The 26,235-nt window shown below is 37.9% G+C and overlaps 1 long non-coding RNA gene across 1 annotated transcript; it reads left to right on the forward strand.

Moving 5' to 3' along the window:
* Nucleotides 1–10,496: 10,496 nt before the first annotated feature.
* Nucleotides 10,497–14,741, forward strand: LOC121480490. Its single transcript, XR_005984990.1, has 3 exons — nucleotides 10,497–10,632; nucleotides 11,017–11,158; nucleotides 11,735–14,741. It is a non-coding gene; the product is annotated as an uncharacterized LOC121480490 (long non-coding RNA).
* The last annotated feature ends 11,494 nt before the right edge of the window (nucleotides 14,742–26,235 follow it).

Consider the following 26,235-nt stretch of genomic DNA (forward strand, 5'->3'; position numbering starts at 1 on the left):
GACCATGATCCCAGAGTCCTGGGATGGAGCCATGCATCAGCCTCCCTGCTCAGGGAGTAGTCTGCTTCTCCTTCTGCCTCCCCCATTTGTGCTTATTCTCTCTCTCTCTCTTTCTCTGTCTCTCAAATCCTTAAAAAAAAAAAAATGTACTCGAGCTGGTCATGCTGATCTGAATCCCAATTCAATCCTTATTAGCTATGTAACCTGAGCAAGTCCATTATCCACAACAAGGCTCACTATAGTCTGTGAAATGGAAATCATAGCAGTTCTTAACCTGTAGGACTATTATGAAAATTAAATGACTTACTATTTGTAAAGCACTTAAGACACTTTCTGCCATACATTGTATGACAAAGCATGAATCACATGGTGGATTCATTAAGGAGCCAACCACCCATTGCCTTGAAACTGACATCTACAATGCTTTAAAGATCCCTCAGAGATGTGTCTTAGAAGTTCTCATGGCTTAGAGTTACCTGGAGTAGTTTGTTTCATAAGAAAATTGCACCCTTCTTTCCCAGTACCCCAAATCAAAGTGACTACATCTCCATTTGAAAAATAAACTAGCTTTCATCTACTGGGAATTTATAAATTCCCTCAGAACATGATTAAAGAGGTATTGTCTAGAGTGAAATTAAAGTGCTCCCAGAAATTCTTTTTCAGAACATGGCACATACTTGCTTCAGAATCTAATAATTCTTCCCCCCTTTATTTTCAAAACAAGTGGGACATACTAAGTTCTCTTAAGTCTGGCAAGAGCCACATTGTATATTTCCACCCACTGGCTTTTAATGACATGCAGAGAACAATGATTCACCCCAGTCAACATTTTAATATTATTGAAATATCTCCCTTAGCACCCAACACAATTTTCAAAACATGTTAGTTGATGAGAACAAAGGGCATCAAACTGTCTTTGCTAAATCATTTTCTGTTTCTCTTCCTCTGCCCAAGTTTCCTCTGATCTATAGCTTGCCAGCCAGCAAGAGGACATATGACATTCCTAGTTAACTAATCAAACTCAATCGATTGTCATTTAGTAATAAATACCACTGGTGAGACTGGACACATTTGAGCCTAACTAGTAGGTCTTTTCTGGCTTCGGTTGTACTTTTGCTATGTGCGAAAGATGACATTAAATATATCTCACCCAAGATTTTCACTTAAGCTAATGAATCTGGGCCTCATTTGGAAATAATCCAATGTTATTCTCAAGGCATTGTGAGTGTATATGATAAGGAGCAGGATGATCCAGAATGGCGCCAACCAATGGGCCATGATTCTTTGATGTCCAGCCTTTAAAATTGGATGCAAGTCTGAAAGTATTTCAAAAGGAGTGCAGCAAACTCAGTTTCCTTAATTTAGCCACTGGGCACCAGGGGAAATAGTCTTTCTGCCTCCTGCCCTGATCAGCTTGTGCCCCAGGCTTAAGGGCTTTTAAATATTTTAACACTCCTCTTTTGGCTTCCAGTCCTGCAGATTGTTAATAGAAGGCTCAAGTTAACAATTAATTAGCGCGGTCACACAGGACTGAAGGGGATTTGGACTAGTCTGAAAGGAAAGCAGCTGGAAGCAAGAAAAACGTGAAAACTAGACTTTGGTGTGGCCACTGCGGTTCTCTTCCTGGGGCCTTTGATTCTATCTTTGTGATAGGGTCTTGGCAAGCCAAGGAAGGGTTTGCTCTCTTTTTTTCCTCTCTTTCCCTGGTAAGATAATTTTTAAATTCTTAATTGGAGAGTGTCTTAGGTCAGCAAAAGTACCAAACTAGAAGTTTTCACAGAATTGAATTTTCTATCAATATATTTTGTAATCCCAAGTAAGTTACTTTTTGAGGGCGATTTTAATCTGAAAATGAAGGAATAGAATTAGTCTCTGAGGTCTGTTCTAACTTATAGTTATTATTCAAAGCAAGTTGGGCACAAGGAGAGAGGTGATATATTAATACTCCATGGGGGCCATATTACATAGGCCATGACAATTTACCAAAGAAACAGGTAGGCCCTGTTGCCCTTGCTTATATGTTGCCATAGACAAGAAAGAATAGGAATATAGCTAAATTGTTTAAAGTCTTGGACACATGCCTCAGCAAGACTTTGGCCTGCCTAGTGTGACTTTGTTTTACTAAATCAAGAGTTAATATTAGGTGTATGGATTATTGCTCATGCAGACATTCATTCATTCACTATAATCCATGAGCCTTACTACATGCTGGACTCTCTGACCTATGCCAGGGATCCAGAAGTGAATCAATCATTGTTGTTAATGCATTTGGTAGCATCTCTCGGTGAAATTTGGGTTAGGTTGTTCTGGTAACATTCTTGGCTCCTCTCTTTCTCTAGGTCCATATAACTCTCTATGTTGTGAGAATAGCATATCATAGAATCCATGGCAACGTTTTGTGCTCAAACCTTTTAAAATTGGAGAAACAGAACAAGGAAGAATTGTCTTTCCATCTTTTTGTCTCAAGACCCACACAAAGATCTAAGATATTCATTAAATTAATAAATATTTATTAATATTGTCAGTTTCTGTGCTCTGTATTGATTAATTTTTATTTTTCATTTGTTAAACTACATTGTAGTTTGACATTTTACATATCTACAATTTACATATAATAAATGTACATATTGTACATAATATGTAGTTTACATATAATAAATCATACCTATTTTAAGTACAAGGTATAATGAGATCTGAGATACATATATACATATAGCCCCCAACCTGCTCAACATATAGACCATTTATTCAACCCATAAAGTCCCCTCATGACTTTATAATTAATTTCTACATTTTCACCCCATCCAATGCTCCAAGAACTGGTAATATAATTTCTATCATAATAGATGACTTTCCTGTCCAATACTAAGAAGAAAATGATGAATTCTTGCAGCACCAATCTTAACAAAGCTCCTTGGTCCTTTTTTGGAGCAAAGGAAGTACTTGTTGGACTATGAGGCATGGCTCAGTATGAAGCCCTTTCAATATCTACATTGATTTCAGATACCAGGAAGCTCTTGAACATCTTGAGATCATATCTATACTGAAAATCTATTTGTATCATGAAGACTTTCCAAGTATGCTGCATCTGGTATGATGGCAATGTGAAAAACAAGAAATCTCAATGAAATGATTACCTCATAAACGTCAACTTTTCTGCTTACAGAATTTATATTCCTCACTTGCTCTGTTAAGCTATGCCCTTATCAGACACCAGACACCAGACACCTATATATCCAATTCGACCCATGAACCTAGCAAATACTCATTCAACTTTATCAACTAAGAAGGCAGGTCATTATTTTCAGTGAAGATAACTCAACCAAATCTAATGTCTGTAGAACCAATAGCTTTTCCAGATTACACACGAAGGCTTAGTTATGAATGAGCACTACTCCCAAGTTGCATTGGTGATGATAGAATTAAGGGTGAATGCTCTTTATAAAGAAAGATATCCTAAAATGATAGACACAGATGATGAAAATATGGATAGAGAGTTCGTAGTGCATTATTATGATTGCTCCTATGTTGACATTGGGGTTTCTTTGGCAATGAAAGGGGATGCGTTTACACAGTTCAAGTGGAAAATGCTTCAGTTTAACTGGTTTTGTGGCTAATATGCTAAGGTGAGGAGGTATTAAAAACCAGAAGGAGTAGCTCGTGTCTATTGTAAGATAATGGTAAATATTTGGAAATCAACAACTCCTTTACAGCCTAAGAAAGGAGTCCATTCAGTGAAACGGCAGGACACCTGTACCCCAATGTTTATAGCAGCAATGTCCACAACAGCCAAACAGTAGAAGGAGCCTCGGTGTCCATCAAAAAGATGAATGGATAAAGAGGATGTGGTCTATGTATACACTGGAATATTCCTCAGCCATTAGAAACGACAAATACCCACCATTTGCTTCCACGTGGATGGAACTGGAGGGTTTTATGCTGAGTGAAGTAAGTCAATTGGAGAAGGACAAACATTATATGGTCTCATTTATTTGGGGAATATAAAAAATAGTGAAAGGGAATAAAGGGGAAAGGAGAGAAAATGAGTGGGAAATATCAGTGAGGGAGACAGAACATGAGAGACTCCTAACTCTGGGAAACAAACAAGGGGTAGTGGAAAGGGAAGTGGGCACGGGAATAGGGTGACTGGGTGATGGGCACTGAGGGGGGCACTTGATGGGATGAGCACTGGGTGTTATGCTGTATGTTGACAAATCGAACTCCAATAAAAAAAATGTACAAAAAAAGAAAGAAAGAAAGAAAGAAAGGAAGGAAGGAGTCCATTACTTAGATATTGGGAGGAAATCTCTCCCTGTTTGTGGCTCCAGTTATGAAGCATCATTTTCCTGCAGATGAGGATGTGACTAAATACTATTTTGGGGGTAACAAAAACAGAGGATACACTAAGTATCCCTTAAAAGGTCTGCTTTTTTTTTTTTTAAGAATTTTGCTCTAGCATCTATGAAAGAGCTGAAAAAGCACCAGAAGCTTTGATTTCATATTCGTGTTTTTTTTTTTCTTACAGAAACCTGATATTTAAAAATTGTGTGAACTATTTTTGAAGGCCTTTCTGAACTCTGAAAACTGCTACCACACCTGGGTCCATGAACTCAGGGATTAGGTAACATGCTAGAGATTTGAGAACCAAGCATGCTTTCCTTTCATTGCTCTGATGGTTGGCTTTTGCACGGGTGTGTAGAGCAGTAACCCCAAACCCCAGGTGCAGTCGAGCTTGGACAGGGCCAAGCTTTAAGGCCTTTTTCCCCAGCACAGTATTGACTGTGGACACGTCATATGAGTGCTGATTTTAGTAGTTCCCACAAAGTTTCTCTTTAAAATTAAGCTGCAGCACCAGCATGATTTGTATAGCAACTTAGGTCTGTGTAAGAACCCAAGGGCACCTTACATGATAAATGTGCTTAAATTTCTCTTCCATATTTTCTCCTACAAGCAAAGTTATGGTACTAGCTTTCAACTAAATTGATTTATTGGTTGGATCCAGGTGGAATTTTACTTCCTTCTCTTAGATCTGAAGAGCTTTGACAGGCCCTTTGGCAAATGGATGGGCAACCTCCTGTAATGGTGTGAATATGTCTTGAGACAGTCACATCTTTGACAAGCGGCTTTTTTTTTTATTACCTCTCATGTTAACTAGTGGAAACTTTCTGAAAAGATGCCAAGCTGAGTACTCTCACAAAACAGTTTCTCACACCAGGAGCTCTGTGATCAGTGTAATTCAGAAAGATGCATGGAGATCTAAACAACTTTGGCAAAAGTTCCCCTGAGGAATATTGTAAAAGATACCTTTACTCATTCAAGATATGCCTTCAGTTTTGTAATTATGGCCATTTCTTGGGAGTCATTATAAATCATGAAGAATCCTTGGTTAACTATGATATAAATTTGGATTTCACAGCCACACGAACAACAAGATCTCTATGTAAATAGCTACACTACTTCTTGGACGTCATTTGAGTGGATTGGAAAGAAATATTTTCCAAGTCTTGAGTTTTAGAATCCGCACACTGCATTACTGAATCTTACTCCCTGCAGAGATTGATAGTCTGAGTCCATCTGCAGATATTCTGGAAAATGTAATCTGACATGAGACACTTGTCACGTTGGGAAGAAGTTAAGGCTCATGTGTCATGGATGATGTATTAAAAGACAATTTTTTATTTCTGTGAAATATATTCATGTATAACATGAGGCTTTTTGGAGCAATATAAAGAGAAACATGTTGCCATCAACATTCACCATTGTAGGGAGGAAGTCTTTCTTTCATTGAACCATTTTTTAAACTGTTGCTAGAGCTTTATTTTTACCTTTATTTTATTTTAATTTTTAATGTAGCTGTAGGTTCACAGAAAAATCGACCAGAAAGTGCATGAGTTCCAATATGCCCCTGATCTTTATGAACTTTTAAAAAGGTAACTTCTATTTTAAAATGTTTTAAGATTCACAAAAGTACAAGAGTTCCCATGTACCTTTCATCCAGCTTTTTCTAATGATAATGTCTTACAGGGCCACAGTACATTATTAAAACCAGGAAATTGATGTTGGTACCATATTACTAACTAAGGGATGGACCTCAATTCGCCAGTTTTTGCATGCATCCTTTCTTAAAAATTTTGGTATATAGTTCCACGAAATTGTATTGTATAGATTAAAATCACCTTCCACGTGGTCAGGATAGAGACCTTTTCCATCACCACACACACACCTGTCCTTTATAGTAACCCTTAACAGTCACAGTGTTTTCTGAACCTTAATGCTTGGCAACCACGGCTTTCTTTTCCCTCGCTATAATTTTGTGACTTTGAGAATGTTGTATAAATGGAATCATACAATATATAACCTTTTAAGATGTGCTTTTTGCACTCAGTATAATATCCTTGAGATCCATCCAAAACCACTGTCTATTTCAGTTTTTTAATCACTGAGTAGCATTTCATGGCATGGATGTACCATAATTTGTTTATATATTCACCTGTTGAAGACTATTTGCATAATTTCCAGTTTTGAATTATTATGAACAATGCTATTATAAACATTCATGTACATTTTTGTGTGTAAATCTAACTCTTTATTTCTTTAAAATAAACACCCAGGAATGTGATTGCCAGGGTTATACACTAAGCACATGTTCAGTTTTTTTTTTAAGAAATTGCCAAACTATTTTCCAGGGTAGCTGTGCCAGTTTAAACTCTCACCAGCCACATATGAGTGATACAATTTCTTGCCAGTAGTTGATACTTTACTTTTTATTCAAAATTTTTTATTTTGGCCATTCTATCAAGAGTGTATTGATACCTCATTGGAGTTTTAATCTGCATTTCCCTAGTAGCTAATGATGTTGAATACATTTTCATGTACTTATTTTGCCATCTGTGTATCTTCTTTGTGAAGTGTATCTTTTGCCCATTATCTAATTAATTTTTTTGTTTTCTTATTTTTCTATTTAGAAAAGTTTTAAAATAGGTTATAAATACAAGTGCTTTGTCACATACATGATTTGTAAATATTTTCTTCTACTCTCTGTGTTCTTGTTGTTTTGACAAAACATCAATATGCTACCCAAATTTCTGACCCCCAAATTTCAATGTCTAGCCATGACCTCAATGCCCCATTCCAGATTCACATATATGATTTCTGGCTTTTATTTCCACTCATGTGTCCTGGACACATTTCAATTCAACATGCTCAAAATTGAACTCACCTTTTCCCATAAACCCATCTCGGTGGAAGACAATGCTGCTTGTCCTGTTGACTGGCCAAAGAAGGGGATGATTCGACTTACAATTTTAGATTATTCAAGGCTGTTGGTTGAGAATAGACTGGTAAGCAAGAGTAAAATGAGGGAGCCTAGTTAGGAGGCCCTCATAGCAGTCCAGTTAAGAGATAAGAGTGATATGGGCCATGAAGGTCATTGAGTCAATGCTTGGCTGTTTTGAAGTCAGAGTGAACAGGAATTTCTGGCAGATTATACGCGGTGTGTGAAGCAGCAGGAGGATAAAACTACTTCTTGGCTCTGAATCCTCCAAAGCCCCTGATTTCACTGAGTAAAAGCCAGAGTCCTAACAATGGCCAACAAAGCTTCACCTGACCTGATGCCTGTCATTCCTTCACCTTGCCTACAATCTATGTCAGCCAAGGTGCCCTTGCTTTTCAGAATATTCAAAACTCATTCCAGTCTTGTGGCCTTAGCCCAGCTGTTCCCTCAGCCTGTAACTCTTCCTCCGTAACTTCATGTGACCAACTTCTTCATGAATTCCAAGTCTACCCAAATGTTGCTTTTACCTCTGTGGCCCATCCTAAATATTCCACTTAAAATCACAACCCACCTTGACCCACACAACCTCTTCTCCATTTTACTTTACTTTTCTTTTTTCTATATAACTTACTACTTTCTAACATATCAAATATTTTATTTAGTCATTATATCCTTATTTATCTTGTTTTCCCTTGGTTGCAAGCTTCATGAAAATCAAGATTTTTCTCTGCTTTGATATAACCCAAGCACTCAGAAGGATATCTTGCATGAAGTAGATAGATGCTTAATATGTATTTGACTGATTGAGCTTGGGCAAATTGACAGCTCTGTAAACTCAGTTTACCAACTTTGAACAAATTAAAAAAGGAAAAGAATCATTACCATCACCATCACCACCACCATTTTTTTTATTGATCCCACTCTAAATTAAGTAATTAAATTTAACCACTGAAGTTCTTATTGTGCATAAAATTTGAAGACTGTTAGAATTTTATTCAAATTGAAAATAAATAAATAGGCTCTGAGGGCCTTTCCTTATAGTAAGATAAGGGAATTTTATCGAGAAGATTTTGTGATTTATTTTAATTTCTTGCCCTCAGAATTTTCAAGATGCATTTTCTAGTTCATGTGTATGTCTAGGTAGTTGATGTTATTAAAGAAGTGACATATGGTGAGATGCTGCTGTATCCACTTTTAGATCCACCCCGACCATACTGAGTCTGGTAGATTACACAGACCTTGATTGATGAAGCCTTCACTGCCTCCTCTAACTAGAGGCAGAAAATGGTTTTTAATAAGATACTCCCAATTCTAATAAAACTTCCATTTATATTTTGTAAGTTTTTCTTTTCCTTAATATCTTATGTGAAGAGGCTTAAAAGCTTGTTTACTATAACACACTATAGTGTTTCTGCATTCTTTAGCAACATATTCCTTTATTCATAGATAAAAATGTTTCCAATTTATACAAAGTCTTCTGACAGGAAAAAAAGCAGATGTTTCTAATCTTTTTTTTAAGTGATTCTCTTAAAAAATTAGTTAATTGAGCCACCTATACTTTAGCTCCTTGTATGTGTGCTTAAATTGGAGATCTATGTTGCCATTGACTTCAAATCTTAAGAGATATTTATAAATATTATTTGGTCTATTTGATCAACCCTAGTTCTCATTTTCTATTTACGTGTAAGTTCTATCATAGTAAAAAAAGTCAATCAATAACATAATACATAAATTGAACATACTATTGTTTTGATGCCAGAGTTGGTTTATTTTCCAGAAACCATGGTCAAAACTTAATAAATATTTCTGATGACTAAAAAACAATTTTATTTTACTTATTTAAAAATTTTTATTTATTTATTCATGAGAGACACAGAGAGAGAGATTGGCAGAGACACAGGCAGAGGGAGAAGCAGGCTCCATGCAGGGAGCCCTGATTTGGGACTCGATCCTGGGGCCCCAGGATCACGCCCTGGACAGAAGGCGGTGCTAAACTGCTGAGCCACCCAGGCTGCCCAACAATTTTATTTTAGATTTAATTAGCATTCTCTACTCTTGTTGCCATGCCTACCAATGAAAGAGATATTTTACCATTAACATATTGTAAAACATCAATTAACTAAAAACCAATTGACCAGAGGCTTCAATTTAACAAAAATTATTTTTAATTCATCATAAATTTTAGAATAATAAAGAAAACCACAAGATATTATTTTTTTAAGTCCTATCACTTTTAGGTTATTTTCTGACAGTTGTGCACATTTACTCCTATCTCTCATATTTCTTTTTAGCAGGTACTGCTATAAGGATTGGAATGATGGCCTGTGCCCTGGGAAATACTCAGTTATCAAAATTCAATTCTGTTTTAAAACTCAACTAAATTCACACTATTGTTTTACTAAGATTTTTAACATAGATCTTTTAGAAAGATCTTCATGGACAAATGTTAATCAGGAGGTAACCAACTAAATATATATCAGAACATTGAATTCCTTAACTTTCTTTTCTATTGGAATTAAAGAATTTTGTTCTGAAAAACATAAGGTATAAATAAGAAGGTCAAATGGTCTAAGTAAAGGGAATCATATTTGCTAAATACCTAAGGGAAAAAAAAAAAAACCTAAGAAGTATAATCATTGTCCTAGGTACGTTAAATAGGCCTAGAACCTCAAGTTCCTCACAATATATCTGTAAGTCTGTTTTTTGTTTTTTTTTTTTTATATGTAAGCTTTCTAAAGGAAAGAACATCTATCTGGCACAAGAAACTTGTTTCAGAGAAAATAGTTATGATGAAAGGTGATTTCCCTAAAGCTTTCTTTCAGACTTTATAATTTTACTCATGTGGTTCCCTCTCCCCTTTTTTTTTATTTTTCTAAACAAGAGTAAAAAGAAGTATACAGTCTATTTTATCTTTGCCACATATGATGAAGATTTGATATTTTGAATCATGTCCTATCTTTTCTGGGGAACAGTTGGAAGAGATTTTGCTCTTTTAATAAAAATGAGAACTTTTTTTAGTGCTTTCGCTCACAGGACCTTCAGACGTCAACTTGATGCATTCAAAGTAAAATGTAACCGTGTTGAAGTGTTTTGCTAACATAATTGTGTTTTCGGGCCTTAGTACAGAAGTGCCCTTGGTATTACTATAGCAACATGAAGGCTTATGCTCTTAACTATATACGTATGTAATCGTGTTTATATATTTTCATGGCTAACCAGAATGAACATGCACAACTATCTGTGAAGTTCAGCTTTGCAGGGTACACAAGTTTGATGGAAAATTATGGTGTTAATGACCTCACTTCAAAGAAATGGAGCACCATAGAAGAAAAGCGATTTCGCTGAAGTTATTTTTCAAGGTGAGGATGTGGCAAGAATCCTGAATCACAGGGGGGAGTGTGCATTGTCAAATAATTACAAATATAGAGTACTACATTTCTAAAACCTGTATTTCACGGACAGGATTATTATGTAAAAGTATATTAGGTATATATTGGTATGTGTTCTAAATATGCATTTATTTTCAAGCAATGTCAGGGTATGTGCTGATTTGGATTTACAGGGAAGGTAGAATGTGGCTTCCAGGTCACTAGTTCATTCTGTTCGGTGCCTTTGGAGCAGTAGTTTATGTGAAATGAAGTAAATACTCCTGAGTACATCCTATTGACTCACAAGCTGTTCATATGAGCTGGTACTATTTTTTAGATAAGTTTCCCTATATATCCTAACTGTTCTCCTGTTAGAACTTGGAAGAGTGAGGAAGATCTGGAAGTGCCATGGTTTCTAGACCGGGGACACCAAACCCTAGAGGTGCAACTTACAGTCAAGAGCTTATCCCTTGCAGAGTCATCCAAACCTAGTCCATTGGATTCTGTGCTGTCCATGGTAAAAGTCTTGAATTCTCCTAACTGGTCCTGTTAAATCCCTCTGCTTTATTCCCTTCCCTTTAGACTCAGAGTGTTTTTGCTTCACATACATTCCCCCAAAGCGTTCTGATTCATTCCTGGGTCAATGCTTAATAATTGCTGTTTTCCCTCTTGCCCTGGGTATCAAGTCTTCTAATAGCCTTGGGTGTAAGTGGACAATCAGAAGTTCCGATAGTTAGAAGTGTCCCATACTAGTTACTAGTTTTTCCCTCTTCCTTCTTCTAAACTTCTGTTTTATCCCAGCTTCTCTGACACGCTTCTCTAAGGATCTGGTAAACTAGAATGGTACCTTTTTTTTTTTTTTTTAAGATAATTTAGTATGCTGTCCCAGATATTTTGAGTTATAAAACTACCATTTTCTGACCACCTATATTTTCCTAGATGTTTTTATTGTGTCATTTAACTTATTCCCCTTGGCAAACCTACAAGTTAGCTATTATTACTGCCATCATTGCCATGCATTATTGCAAAGGGAAAATTGAAGGTCAAGAGGTTAAGTATCTGTCTCACTCCAAGCTTTCCTCTTTTTTACTAGGTGTCCTGCCTTTATTCAACTGAAAACAAAGCAAAGCAAACAAACAAACAAAAACTTCTTTAGATGCCTGTAATTTAAGGAATGACCAGCATTGGAATTCTAGGCAAAGGAGAGAATCCAGTAAGGGAGATCTTATGATTCAGGGGCACTTTCCTCATTGAAAGTAAACTACCCACATCACTTACATGTAAAGCTAGTCTGCTGTGTTAATGGGAATCCTGATTTCCAAGTTTGCAGCCGATCATCGCTTACAAGTCAACCTTAATCATGCCTTTAACTCTGCAAAGTGACTCTAACATGCAATTAGGCAGATGTGTAGCAGGAAAGTGAGGTATGATTCTAAATATCTTCTGTAACTATGTCTGGTAAACCTAACAGTCCCCACCAGTGGCCTGGTGAAGCATAAGGAGAGTCCTGGTTGGTGTTCTTTTCAAGCCTTTGTGCAAATCCAGTAGGAGTTTGGACAAGTTTATATGTGTAACCTTTTCAACACCTGCCTAAGATTACAAGTCTATTTCTTTGGCATCAAATGCTCATGCCCACTAAAGAGTAAAGTTTATTTCCTCCATGGTATCTGCTCAGCGTTTTATCAGCAGGCACATGACATTTTGATGCTTCTATGTTTTGATGTGGCTGCTTTAATGTCAAGGACATCGTGATGAGGCTGTTTGACCCAGCTATGAGAACATTTTGATCTGGCTTGAAGATCACCTTTTAAAAATATTGGTAGTAAAAAAAAAATTGGTAGTAATATACACCCAGCACTAATTCATATTCTATTCTATTTATTTAAGTTAGTTTCTTAAATTAAAGAAAAAGTAAAATTAATGTCACCAATTCCATAAGACATATCACTTGGTTGTCGATCTGTGGGCTAGAAAATCTGTATGCTTTCCAATCCCAGGTGACTAAAGTAATGACGGGGTCTCCCAGTTTTAGACGGTGGTAGAAAGATGTCTTCTTGCTTCTCCCTGTCAAAGCCAATCAAAAGCAACCAGGAGAACAGAAGACAAAGAAATCTCGTTATTAAAAATAGGAAGAACCCCTAACCTCAAACATAAGAAGCCGGACAGCTACATGGTTCAGAGTGAGAAGGCCCACTACCTGCCACTGCAGATTTGGGGCTGAGCCTCTGACCTCATCAGAGGCAATAGGGAAGCTGTGAGAATTTGCCTGAGGAAAGTGTCTGAGGGAAGGAGAGATGAGGTTGCAAGAAGAGAGATGAAGACTTGGCATTGTTGCAAGAAGAAAGCTGACAGTGTAGCCCGAGAGTGGAGAAAGGGTAGTTGCCGTGCCTCTGGTCAAGGCTGGCCACACGGCCTTGAATCCAAGCTGGGAAGACCACGTGCCCTGAGCAGAATCAAACTCCCTGGTGGAGAAGGTTGATAGGAAAATGTCTGGAGATGAAAGACCAGTGGACCAAAGTCCAAGCTACTCGGATGCTCTGGTCCCACCCAAATCTACTTTCCTGGAAATAGTTGATCCAGGAAAAGCACCCTCATCCAAATGTGAGAAGCAACAGTATAGAACAAAACAAAATGAAACCAAAAAAATGCTTCAAACTTAAGGAAAAACATTTCAAGAAAAAAAGGAGAAAAACAATAAACAGAGACAAACCATGAGAGACTCTTAATTTTAACTCTAGGAAACAGACTGAGGGTCGCTGAGGGGGGTGGTGGGACGTGGCGAGGTAACCGGGTGATGGGCATGACGGAGGGAACGCGATGTGATGAGCGCCGGGTGTTCTATGCACCTGATGAATCACTGACCTCTGCCTCTGAACCTAATGATACACTATATGTTGGCTAATTGAATTTAAATTTTAAAAAAATTGAGTAAAAACAAAGATGCACATTAACGTTATTTGAATTGATCCGAACTTTTCAATAAATAGCTCTGCATGAAATGAGATAAATAAATTATGTGTCCTTTAAAACAAGAGTTCATTGAAAGGCTCGAGGAAGAAAATGACAGAAGGAGATTAAATATGACCTTTGCAGATCTCAGAAGCTATTTAGATAAAGTAGGAATTATTAATTCCAGAAGGTGTGTTAAAACTTATCCATAAAAATTAGCGATGTGGCGTCTCTCTACCATGTGGCAGAAACTTTGTTTTGTTTGCTACATGATCCATTCTGTTGGTCCCGGATTTCTTACGCTAATTGTAAGACCTGTTTTGGCTCCCTCTCCTATCTTTTGATATGTACTGATTTTGATGCTATTCACTTTATAATTTTCAGTCATTTCTTATGGATTATTTCACACTGTGAAGATTTTTAAAGATAAATGCACTGAGATTTCTTTCAATTTCTTTTTATTTATGATTTCTAAATGTACTGTAACACGCTTAGATAATGGGGCCCATGTAATACTGGATTCTTTGTTGTTAAGGATATTTTGGCCTGTATGGATAATCTTTTTCATGTGGTTTGTGTACTTTTTTGAGGAGAGGTCTGGGGATTGCTGGCATACATCTCTCTCTCTCTCTCTCTCTCTCTCTCTGCCCATCCCTTTCTTTCTCTGTCTACCCTACCATCTTCCTTTCTTTCCCAGCCTTCAAGAGGTCTAGTTAGAAGTTACACCTGCCTTTAGCTGTGATGTGAAGAGGGACAAGGGCCAGCCCTGTGATTTGGAAGTAGCAGCAGAGCAATCAGTGCAGTTCCCCTCAGAGCCAATGGTCCCTGCCAGGTAAGGCCAGGACAATGGTCATAGGGCACAGGAGTGGTTGCGGAGTAGGTGGCAGGACCGCAGGTAGGAGCAGAGAAAGAGAAGTCAATAGACCCTGGGTCCTGGGCCAGACCTTTGTCCAACTCACAGAAGCAGCTGCGACACACATTTGAGAGGGAAAAGCTTTCTGTCCAGTTAAGCGAGGTCAGGAAGGGCTTAGAGTCACTAATTTAAGAATCAAACAGGAATGTGACCTGATTTTGTAGTTACAGGATGAAGCTCCCTTTCCTTTTTTTTTTTTTTTTTAAGATTTATTTATTTATGTATTTATTCATGAGAGGCACAGAGAGAGCCAGAGACACAGGCAGAGGAAGAAGCAGGCTCCCTGCAGGGAGCCCAATGCGGGACTCCATCCCAGGACCCTGGGGTCACACCCTGGGCAGAAGGCAGACACTCAGCCACTGAGCCACCCAGGCGCCCCAAAGCTCTCTTTCTTTAGGCAAACACAAGCCCCCTGTAGCTGTGCAGATTGTGAGCTGCATGATTTTTCCTGTCCTCACTGTGGGTCTTGAGCAAGGCTGCACCATTTCAACATAAGGGGACAACCTATTCTGTGTCTTTGCTTGCTTTGCTCCCCTTTCCCTTTTTGGGGGGAAAGAGGAGATTTTGCTTGCTCTCCAGAAGCTGAAACAAATATCCTGAGGTCTGTTTCAGTTTTTAAAAACATTATGGCTGAACTTTGCCATAAAATTGGTGCTGGAATCAAGGGATTTTTTTTTTTTAAGTAAGTAAGATTGACCTAACGTTTCTCTCTTCATTAAAAAAGATTCCTGTTTAGTTGAATATATAAAAGCAAACTCTCAGCACATGAAGGGTTACCAATACCTTCGACTAGCTTTCCTAGTTAGACAGAGGCCCAGCTTTGTCCATCTCAAAGCTATTACTCAGAAGGGAGTGAGGACCTGCATTGGAAGGAGAGGGTCTGCAGACAGGCTCAGGCATCGAGAGTTAAAGTGGTTGTGTAGAAATTTTGCTCTAGGACTACTGCAGTGCACACCTCCACAATATGCCATCCCAAGTGGATACTAGTCACCCTGCATTCTCTATGGTTTTCTGTAAAAATGCACAGCCATGATATGACAGGCTTCCCACAGATCACCCATTAAATCAATTCTCCATCAATCTTTTGTCCAATTTCTAATGAGCACCATTTCTTAAGTTGTATCTTATTAGGTTTTCTTTGGAGACAGAATGCTGATTTAATGATTTTGCTTGTGTCAAATTGTAATTGTCAATTTGCTATAAAAGGTTATGCTATTGTCCTTGGTTTGGATTTATGGCTTGGTCCAGAATTAATCTTTGGTACAGAGCTTTGTTGCATTCGAACTGAGCTACAGCCCACCCCACTGCAGCTTCCTTGGAATACCGTGTCATAGAGGGCTCAGGGAACCAGGGGGAACCAGGCGTATGCTCCCGCTCCCAAGTAGAGTGTGAGAAAACATGAAAAACATGCCAAGAATCTTGAACTTATCTTTCTGGTTATATTGCAATGGCAAAAGTACTTATTATCAGTTAAATTATGAAGAATAAGGATGCCCACAGCACTGAAACGCACATCCTGGGAAGGGAGGGGGCTGTCGGGGGTAACCCTGCTCGGTGGTAGGGAGGAGTCAGGCGTGTCTGGTCCGCACACTTTATTTGGTAACAACACAGGGCTTTTACATTTTGAAGCAGCTGCTTTATGTAATTAAGATCAAATGATCACATCAAAATGTCATTGTTGTCAAAACGCCGTGTCAGAATGACCTAGTCAAAACGCCCTACTGCATGTCAGACTGCTCTGGTTTAGAGACTTCACTATTTTAACCTCAAAATATCACCATGTACCTGACAAAGGAAACACTGTCTTATATATACCGCCTTGGTTTTTAGCTTCCCTGCTCATCATTTGCCACTTAATTCACTCCCTGATCCCTAGAAATTCTCCGGTATCCACACTACAGGTTAGCTTATTCTTGACAACAACAACAATGACAAAATTAGCAGACTTGAAGCCTGTACCAAATACCAGGCACTGTTTTAAGCACTGTACGTGGATGAACTCATTTAATCCTGCACGATCCCTATGAGGGGGCCCTATTTTTATTTCATTGTAAGGTAAGGAAACTGAGGCAGAAAGAGTTTTGCTTGTTTTTTGTTTTTTTTTTGTTTTTTTTTGTTTTTTGCCTAAGCTCACAGTTAATAAGTAGTGAAACTGAGACACTCTTAAATTCTGACTTCAGAGCCTGGGCTTCCTGCCACTTCTGAAAATATACTCCACTGTATACTATATTACTCTATGATACTGATACTCTAAATACTCTGTGATAATATAACATGCTAAAAAACAAGAATGGATGATTCCTATCCTATCCTGTCCTATCCTGTGCACACACTAGCTCATTCTTGGTCGCTGACATTAGCTAAGCCTAATAAGTGTAGGCAAATTCCTTTCTTCAGATAATTGGTAACACTATGGCTTAGTGTGATCTATCGATTCATATTATGGACTAAATTGTGTCCACATATTATCTGGTTGAAGCTTTGACCCATAGTTCCTTAGAATGTGACCATACTTGGAGATAGGTACTTTATTTATCTTAAAAATTTTTATTTTATTTATTCATGAAAGACACAGAGAGAGAGGCAGAGACACAGGCAGCGGGAGAAGCAGGCTCCATGCAAGAAGCCCGATGCGGAACTCGATCTCTGGACCCTGGGGTCATGCCCTGAGCCAAAGGCAGACTCTCAACTGCTGAGTCATCCAGGTACCCCTGAGATAGGTACTTTAAAGAAGAAATTAAGGTTAAATGAGGCCAGAGAGTTGGGTCCTAGTGCAATCTGACTGGTGTTTATATCAGAAGAGGAGACCAAGACCTACAGAGAGACACCAGGGAAGTAATCTCACCGAGGACACACGTCATTTGGGGAAAAGCAAGAGTCAGCCATCTGCAAGCCAAGGAGAGACGCTGCAAGATAAACCAAACTTGAGGACACCTCGACCGGGGCTTCCAACCTCCAGACTGTGAGAAAATAAATATCTGTTGTTCAAGCCACCCAGCCTACAGTGTTCTTTAAGGCAGCCTGAGCAGACAAATAAAACTGGAAAGCCAATTTGGGTCTATATAGATCCATATATGAATATCTTATAAGACATATTTTCTAATATTTCAATTTTAGAGATGCAGCCCATAGAAGTGAGTTTTTCAGAAAACTGGTAAATAAGGTTAATGCTCATTGTCTGATAATTTCGGTTAACTGGTATGTGTGAGCATAAGCATGTGTGTATTGTCCATATAAAATTCTAACAATAGCCATTATTCTGCTTTCAGGGACTGACTTCTAATGTGTGTGGTGGATAATTATCTTAGGTGGGTAATATTGATATTTCTGAACAAAAACTGTCTATAGCTGTTTGAAACAAAACTTGACCTCATTTTACTTGTGACTCTTGATAGTTGATTTTGTTCATGTAGCGATTACGTAGTTTACATCAGTATCCTATTTTAACAAAAATAAAATAAATACAAGAGTAATATGGTTTGGACTTAAATTGGCCTGCTCTATAAAATGTCATTTGATGACAACTAAGTAAATTAGGTTTTTCTACTAAAACAAGATTTTCTGTGGTACATTTGACATTATGTGGTTAAAAATTCCCAGTGAACAAAACATTTTTAGTTTGAATAGAAATATGTTGATATCTAAGACAAAATGCAAATGAGAAATATTTGGAAATTGTGTTTCTTATCACTATTTAAACATATCACCAGTTAAATTAATAACAAATGTTTTTATTTGCTAAACAGTTAAAAATATCTTCTTTTCACATCAAAAAATGTCTGTACCTTTAAATAATAAAGACAATCATATACCTTATCACACCAAGAGACCACCTCAGTATCACATAGGATGTTGTAAGTAAATTCTAAATAAATGGTTTAAAGTGAGACTTCTCTTATTAAAACTTCAGGTGAAATCTGTTATAAATAAAAAAATCCTTACTTTTGATTCCAAATTAAGGATTTCCTTATTTCTCCATTACCATTAGTTTCATTTTTAACATACCAAAATTGGTAATAAAAAGCTAATACCTAGAAGAATGAATTAGTTGAGCTACTTTGGGGGGGGGGAATTTGGTAATATTTTTAATAACTATGAATTCTTATACTCTTGGACTCTGAAAAGTTCTATTCATCCTTGCATATACCCCAAAAATGTTTTCAGGAAATATATGCACAACAATATCTAATGCAGCATTATATCCAGTAGTAGAAAGAGCATCAATATGGGACCTTGAAAATAGAATGTAACTTCTAGAGAAGACATATATAGAGGGTCAACAGTCACATGGAGAGATGCTCAACATCCCTCATCATCAGGAAAATGCAAATCACAACCACAATGAGATATCACCTCACACCTGTCAGAATGGCTAAAATCACAACACAAGAGACAAGTGTTAGCAAGAATGTGGAGAAAAAGGAACCTTTGTGCACTACTGGTGGGAGTGCAAACTGGGTGCAGCCACTGTGGAAGGCTGTATTGGAGGTTCTTCGAAAAGTTAAAGAAAGAGCTATCCCATGGCCCAGTAAGCCACTGCTGGATATTTACTCAAAGAATACAAAAACACGAATTCAAAGGGTTACATGCATTCCCTATGTTTATTGCAGCATTACGTACAATAGCCAAACTAAGGAAACAGCCTCAGTGTCCATCGATAGATGAATGGATAAATAAGATGTGATATGCACGTGCGCGCGCGCGCACACACACACACACACACACACTGGATGATTAGTCATAAAGGAGAACAAAATCTTGCCATTTACAACAATACGAATGGATCCAGAGGATATAGTACTAAGTGAAATAAGCCAGAGAAAGATAAATACCATATGATTTCACTCATATGTGGGATTTAAGAAACAAAACAAGTGAACAAAGGAAAAAAAAGAGAGAGAGAGAAACCAAAAACCAGACTCTTAACTACAAAGAACAAACAGATGGGTACCAGAGGGAACGTGGTTGGGGGATGGTTGAAATAGGTGATGGGAATTAAGAATACACTTGATGAGCACAGACTAATAAATGGAAGTGTGGAATCACTATATTGCACACCTGAAACGAACATAACACTGTATGTTAACTACACTGGAATAAAAATTTTTTAGAAAATTTAAAAATAAATTAGAGCGTAACCAAATGGAGGAATACTGTGTAATTGCCAAAAATTAGAATAAAGAATTAGGAATATTAAGTCCCTGTCAAAAAGTTAGGTGGTGTTTTAGAAATATTCCTAAGAGCAACTGGAAAAAGCAAAATGCAAAACACTTTGTATTGTTTGATTCTTTTTATATAAATTCTTAAGAGGCAACAACATTCCATGTAAATATATACTGGAAAATGCATAAGATTTTGTTTGTCTGCTTTTTCTGAAGCTGACGTGGAGACTTTAGTAGGAACTCCTTTAGAGGAGCAAGAGTAAGGCAGCAAGAAAGGAGGCTTTCTGTCTTTATTTCGTGCCTTCCTGTTATCTGTGAATTTCTCACAATGTTCATAATTTGTATACAATTAGTGAGCTAATGAGCCATTGTATATATTTTCTTTCCAATAACTTTTCATATTGGAAAAAAAAAACTTACAGTAGAACTTAAATGTTCTCATTTTCTTAAAAAAGGTAATTGTGAGGTGATGAATGTGTTAACTTGATGGGGGAAATGCTTTCTCCATGTACAGAAATATCAAATGTATGCTTTAAATACAATTTACAATTTTATTACAATTTTACCTCAATAAAGTTAAAAAAAGAAAAAAAACACTTCAAAATATTTTTAACACATAATTTACAATGAAAAGATTTCTTCTGTCCTTTTCAAAATCATTCAAAATGCTTCATTTGCTTCTTCCCAATCAATGGCTGTAGCATTCACTACCGATGTCAGCGGACTTTATTCTTTTCCGACACTAGAGGGAGTTTGGAAATGAGGTGAAATACATCAAAGACCCAAAATGGCTCATAAAATTCTATGACTGGATTTCCTTACTCCCGTTACGAACCTCTATAGAACCAAGGCATTGCAACAACCACGGTTGACTTTATAGATATATTCCTAAGAGCTTGTGTGTAAATTGAATCATATTTTAAGTTCTCCCGGAGAGTTTGCTATTTAGAAGAGTCCTACTGTGAATAGTCTTATAAAAAACAAAAAAAGGAGCTTTCATAAAACAGATAATCACTGCCAGTTTATCATTAGATGCCAAGATTTTTGTATTTTATTATCTTCTTTACTGGCAGATACTATAAACCTGAGGTGTGATTATATTGGTACAATCAGTTTTGTGAGGCTTAGAAGGTACAGGTACTCAATAAATATTTAATCATCTAATTCTCCCAGGATAACAGAATAGTTACTATGTCTGGGTTTTTCTTTTCCCCCTGTCTAACCTAATTAAATGACCCCTTGTCTGAATCCTATTGTCAGCCCTCTGTCTTCATGTTTTCATTCATTCAATAGTTTGAGTGCTTACTGCATGCCAGACAGAGTGATATCACCAATGGTAAAAAAATATAAAGATTGTAACCTCAAGGTTTTTTTCAATTTAGTGAGAACTGACAAGAACCAAATAAGCAAATAAATAATAGATATGTGATCATGGGGCACCTCGGTGAGTCAATGGTTGAGTGTCTGCCCTTTGGCTCAGGTCATGATCCCGGGGTCCTGGGATTGAGTCCTGCATCGGGCTCCCCACGGAGAGCCTGCTTCTCCCTCTGCCTGTGTCTCTGCCTCTCTGTCCATGTCTCTCATGAATAAATAAAATCTTAAAAAAAATAATTTTAGGGGCACCGGGGTGGTTCAGTCCATTAAGCATCTGCCTTTGGCTCAGGTCATGATCCCAGGGTCTTAGGATCAAGCCCCACAGGGGGTTCCCTGCTCAGCAGGAGTCTGTCTCTCCCTCTCCCTCTCTCCCTGCTCATGCTCTCTCTCTTTCTCTGTCTCTCTCTCAAAAAAATAAATGACATCTTAAAAAATAGTAACATTCTTTTCTTCCTGTAGTTCTGACAAAATACGATCTCACTTGCATCTGTTTCAGTTTTATAGCATCTTCTTGAAGTCGTCACATGACAACAATATCAGAGACAGATTCTTATTTTGTTTGACTTATACAGACAGGATCAAATTGTAACATAAAGAATATTATTTTGAGAAAGAGAAACATCAAGGTGGTCCAGAATGGTTTGTTGTTTGAGTTTTAAAAGAACCAAGACCATTTATCAAGTGCTTACCACGTATTTTCAATCACCCTGCAAGGTAATATATACTTCTCAATGATATTTCGTTCTCAGGGAAATGTGGTGTTTTAAATTTTTAGTTTCTTTTTCCCTTTCAATGATATCCTTCAAAAAATGTGTCATTTTAATAACTACATCTTTGGGGTAAATAACTTAACCAAGGATCTTGGCTATAAAATGATTGACTCTTGAGTAATTATGAATTTAGAGCCCCCATGCTAGTTTATTTTATGTATATGGAAATTGAATGACTGAACATGCACTCAAGGCTCCAAATTTAGGACTAAAAGGGAAAAGCAGGTATAGGGTGGGGAAGGAGCACTTACCATAGACAATTACTTTGTAAGATCACCTGTATTCGATGTTTTGATTTATGCTTTTCAAAGCCAAACATAAGGTACATATCAAACCTAGCCTCTTTGTAATATTGTATAAAGATACATTTTCAATATAAACGGGGAGGGAAGATACAGAAGGCAGACAGATCACACATGTCTATCTCTGCTCCATCACAGAACTCACTTCTAGGGACGCCTGAGTGGCTCAGGGGTTGAGCATCTACCTTTGGCTCAGGTCGTGACCCCGGGTCCTGGGATCGAGTCCTGCACCGGGCTTTCCACAGGGAACTGCTTCTCTGCCTCTCTCTGTGTCTCCCATGAATAAATAAATAAAAGCTTAAAAAAAAAAAAAGAAACCACTTCAATAACAGTAATGGATGCAAGGCATACAATTTTGTGCCTTTATACAAGGCAAGGGAACAGGACAAGACCCTATTGGCTACAAATAATAGAAGAGAAGCTGATGGCAGTAAATCCTATCTCCAACAACCACACGGATGCCAGGTATGGGTATATGTGCCAACTAACTATGGTGATGGTGGAGAAAAGACCAGTTCCTCAGCACCACAGCCTGAGCACTCATGAACCCCAAAGGTTTCCATATGTAACACACTTCTTACTGGATTTAAACACTTTTACAACATTCTTTGATTTTGTTTTGTTTTGTCAGCTCATAACCTAATTAAGAATTTCTGAAAAGTATGTGACTGTATTTAGGGCTAAAAATAAAGTGTCACTTTACAAGGGCAAAAAAAAAAAAAAAAAAAGGGAGAGGGTGAATAATTCTACAAAATCCAGAGGGGCCCTACAGGATGAAACAGTAGCACTGGATTTCTAAGTCAGCTTTTTATTTCAAGTGCCAGATAACTCACGTAAAATAAGTGGATAAATATTCTACGTAGGTATATTTCCTTGGTTGAGAACATGGGAAAGACCCTGGAAATGGTAGTTTGGAGAGGACGTCTGGCCGACAATTAAAAAGATCCTTTAAATCCCATCTGGTCTTTGGGTTCAACAGTAACATTTGTTCAATTATTATTGTCAAATTCACCACCAGAGGGAGCCCATCTATCCCCTTTATTTAGAGACCAACAGGCTCCTAAGGAACCTGGCTTTTCCTTCAGATTTTGATATAAAAATATATTATATAATTTTGCCCGGGATAAAAGTCGGAATGCTTTTTTTTTTTTAAAGATTTATGCTATTGTATTTGTCTTTGAAAGCAACACAGAAACTTTAATCAAAAACACAGTTGTTCTCCAATTTGCTGCTTCCTCATGACCTCCCCCCATTGGAACAAGCAAAAACTAATGGGAGAATTACATTTTCCTCATGTACCTTCTAGAACCCTAAAGTTAATCTCTCTGTACATGCTCTGATTTAAATTTTTACTTTATCTTCCTAATGAAGCATCACATCAGAATTTTTTAGGCTCTGTGAGTCAAAGTCTAGAGGAAGCATCTTTGCAGAAAAATGATTGGCTGGTTGGTGACTCGTAAATCATTCAAAAGAAACAGGGATTAGCTTATCAATAGGTATAAGGTTTCGGGAATACAAAATGAATAAAGTCTAGAGGTCTGCCCTACAACATTGTTCCCAGTTACGAATATGTATCGTATACTTAAAAATCTGTTAAATGGATGGGGTGCCTGGCTGGCTCAGCCAGTAGAGAGCATGTGACTTTTGATCTCTGGGTTGTGAGTTTGAACCTCACGTTAGGTGTAGAGATTACTTAGGACAAAAAAAAAAAAAGCAGCAGAAGTCTGTTAAAAGGGAGATCTCTGATAAGTGTTGTTATGACAATAAAAATAAATTTTAAGTCTTGCAAATCCCACATTGAAGTCACCATCTCTCATGACATAAATCAATCTACCTTTGATGCTCATAATCATTAATAGGAAGTATAAACAAGCAGAGAAAGTCTCTTAGGACTTTATTCACCGAATGATTTAATCCATAACTAATAAGACCATGTCCATCTTTCTTTGTGGAAAAGTAAATGATCTCTGAAAGTAAACTAAAATTAAGTCCTGGAAGAGTATATTTTAGTTTTCTTTTAGTATCAGCTTCTCAAAAGCAAGAATTTCATTTATTTATGTCTTCGCTGCCAATAGCAAGATTTGCCCTTTAGATAACAGACCCATTTTGATATTTTTGAAAACTTGGTAAGTCTATTATATCTGTAAATATTTGAATACTATAAATGTCTTGTGCTGAGGAGAAGGATATAGTATTTCATTATTTGTTCCATTTTATAGAACCTGTGACCATGGCAACCAGGTGCTATAAACTGACCCCAATGGAGGTCACACTTACCACTTTATCTAAATTGCTCCTGGAAGCACACAAGCTTTACAGATCTATCGAATTGCATTAGATTATGGGCATTTTTGGAGGAGTTCAAATGGGAGGAATGGTTTGTTTTTTATCCAAGGAAGCAGAATTGTTATTTTGTACTGTTTCCTAAAGGTAATATTCACACAAACAACTTAAGGATTTAAAGAAACAATGGAAGGAAATTAACAGATGCATAAAGTAGACAGATCCCATATGCTTATCTCTGCTCCACCCCAGAACCTCCTTCAATAACAATAAAAGGATGTAAGATAGACAGGTTTGAGCTTTCATACTAGACAAGAGAGCAGGAGAAGGATGACAACAGGCCAGATTGTCAACAGAATTTTGAAGGTTGGAAAATAGATAGATGAGTCATAACTGACTTAGCAGAGCAGAAATGCTAAAATCAAACTGTCTGTTGGGGGAGGAGGGAATGACAACAATAGGCAGGCTGATTCATGCTAGAATCCTCAAAGGCACAGTGATTGAAGGAGCTAGAATCTTCCAAATGAAGTCCAGGATATAGAGTGGGGCTGAAAACAGGATGTGTGGTGCTGGTGGATTGAGCATCCACACCCCCCAATTCACACCCCCGACACTGAGTTGGGTAAGTCTCCTGGAAGCACAAGCTGAGGGAGCAACGGCTCACTGGCTTGAAAACAGAGTAATGAATAAAAACCTGAATTCCCGAGAGCCAGACACCCAGCCCCCTGCCCAGCTATCAGGGACACGCCAGCCAGCCTGGATATTGAATGAGTCTTTCTGGGAAATGGGCAAGGTCAAATGATCAGCTTCATAATAGTATTAGACTTTTTAAACTATATACACTCGCCTAAATATAAAAATAAAGTATTAATGTCAGGGCAGAGCTGTTTTGAATCTGTGCCTTCACAGTGCAGGTTATACACATGGTATATAGTCGGAAATTGTCCTGTGCATCCCACCACTCAGTGACGCAGATCTGACAGCATGTTGTAGACTTACCCTGTTGCTTTGTAATTAGAAACGGAGGGATAACAGGAGGCTCGAGAGGCTGGAAGTAAGGCATCCTAAAAAGGCCTGTAAATAATGAGCCCCAGACATCCTCCCCAAACCAAAATGTAGCCAAACAGACTCTGCGGCCCCCCAACCACTGTCCTATACCTTCTTTCTCTCTATTCCCTTCAAGAGATCAAAGGAGAGGACGTTTAGGGGTGGGATGGAGGAAGAAAAAAGCATTATGGAATCCTAGGCCTTGAGCCAGCTTAGGCGGAGGTCTGTAACTGTGGAGGGGATGAGCCTCGCCCTCCCTCCGAGCTAAGAGAGCAAGTGCATTATTTTCGCTGCTGTGACAAACAACCACAAACCTAGTGGCTTAAAACAACACAAATGTATTGTCTCACAGGTCTGGAAGTCAGAAGTCTGCTGTGGATCTCACGGGGCTGAAATCAGGTTGTTGGCAGCCCTGCATTCCTTTCTGGAGGCTGCATGGGAAAATCTGCTTTCTTGCCTTTCCTAGCTTCGGAGGCTGCCTGCACTCTCCAGTGTGTGGGCACCTCGCTTCACAGCCAGCAATGGCCAATCGAGTTTTTCTAGCATGACCTTAGTCTTAACAGTGACTGCCTGCCTCCCTCTTCCCCATTTAAGGATCCTTGTGATTACATTGGACCCACCTTGATAAATTGAGAACAATCTCCTTCCCTGAAAGGTCATCTAATTAACAACCATAAATCCACCTGCAATTTTAATCCCCCCTTGTAGTATTCTCAGGGCCTGCGAATTAGAACATAGATGAATTTGGGGGTTGAGAGGAACCATTCTGTCTACCCTAGAGGGTTCAAGAAAAC

This window comes from Vulpes lagopus, chromosome 22, assembly GCF_018345385.1.
Source record: "Vulpes lagopus strain Blue_001 chromosome 22, ASM1834538v1, whole genome shotgun sequence".
NCBI lineage: Eukaryota > Metazoa > Chordata > Mammalia > Carnivora > Canidae > Vulpes > Vulpes lagopus.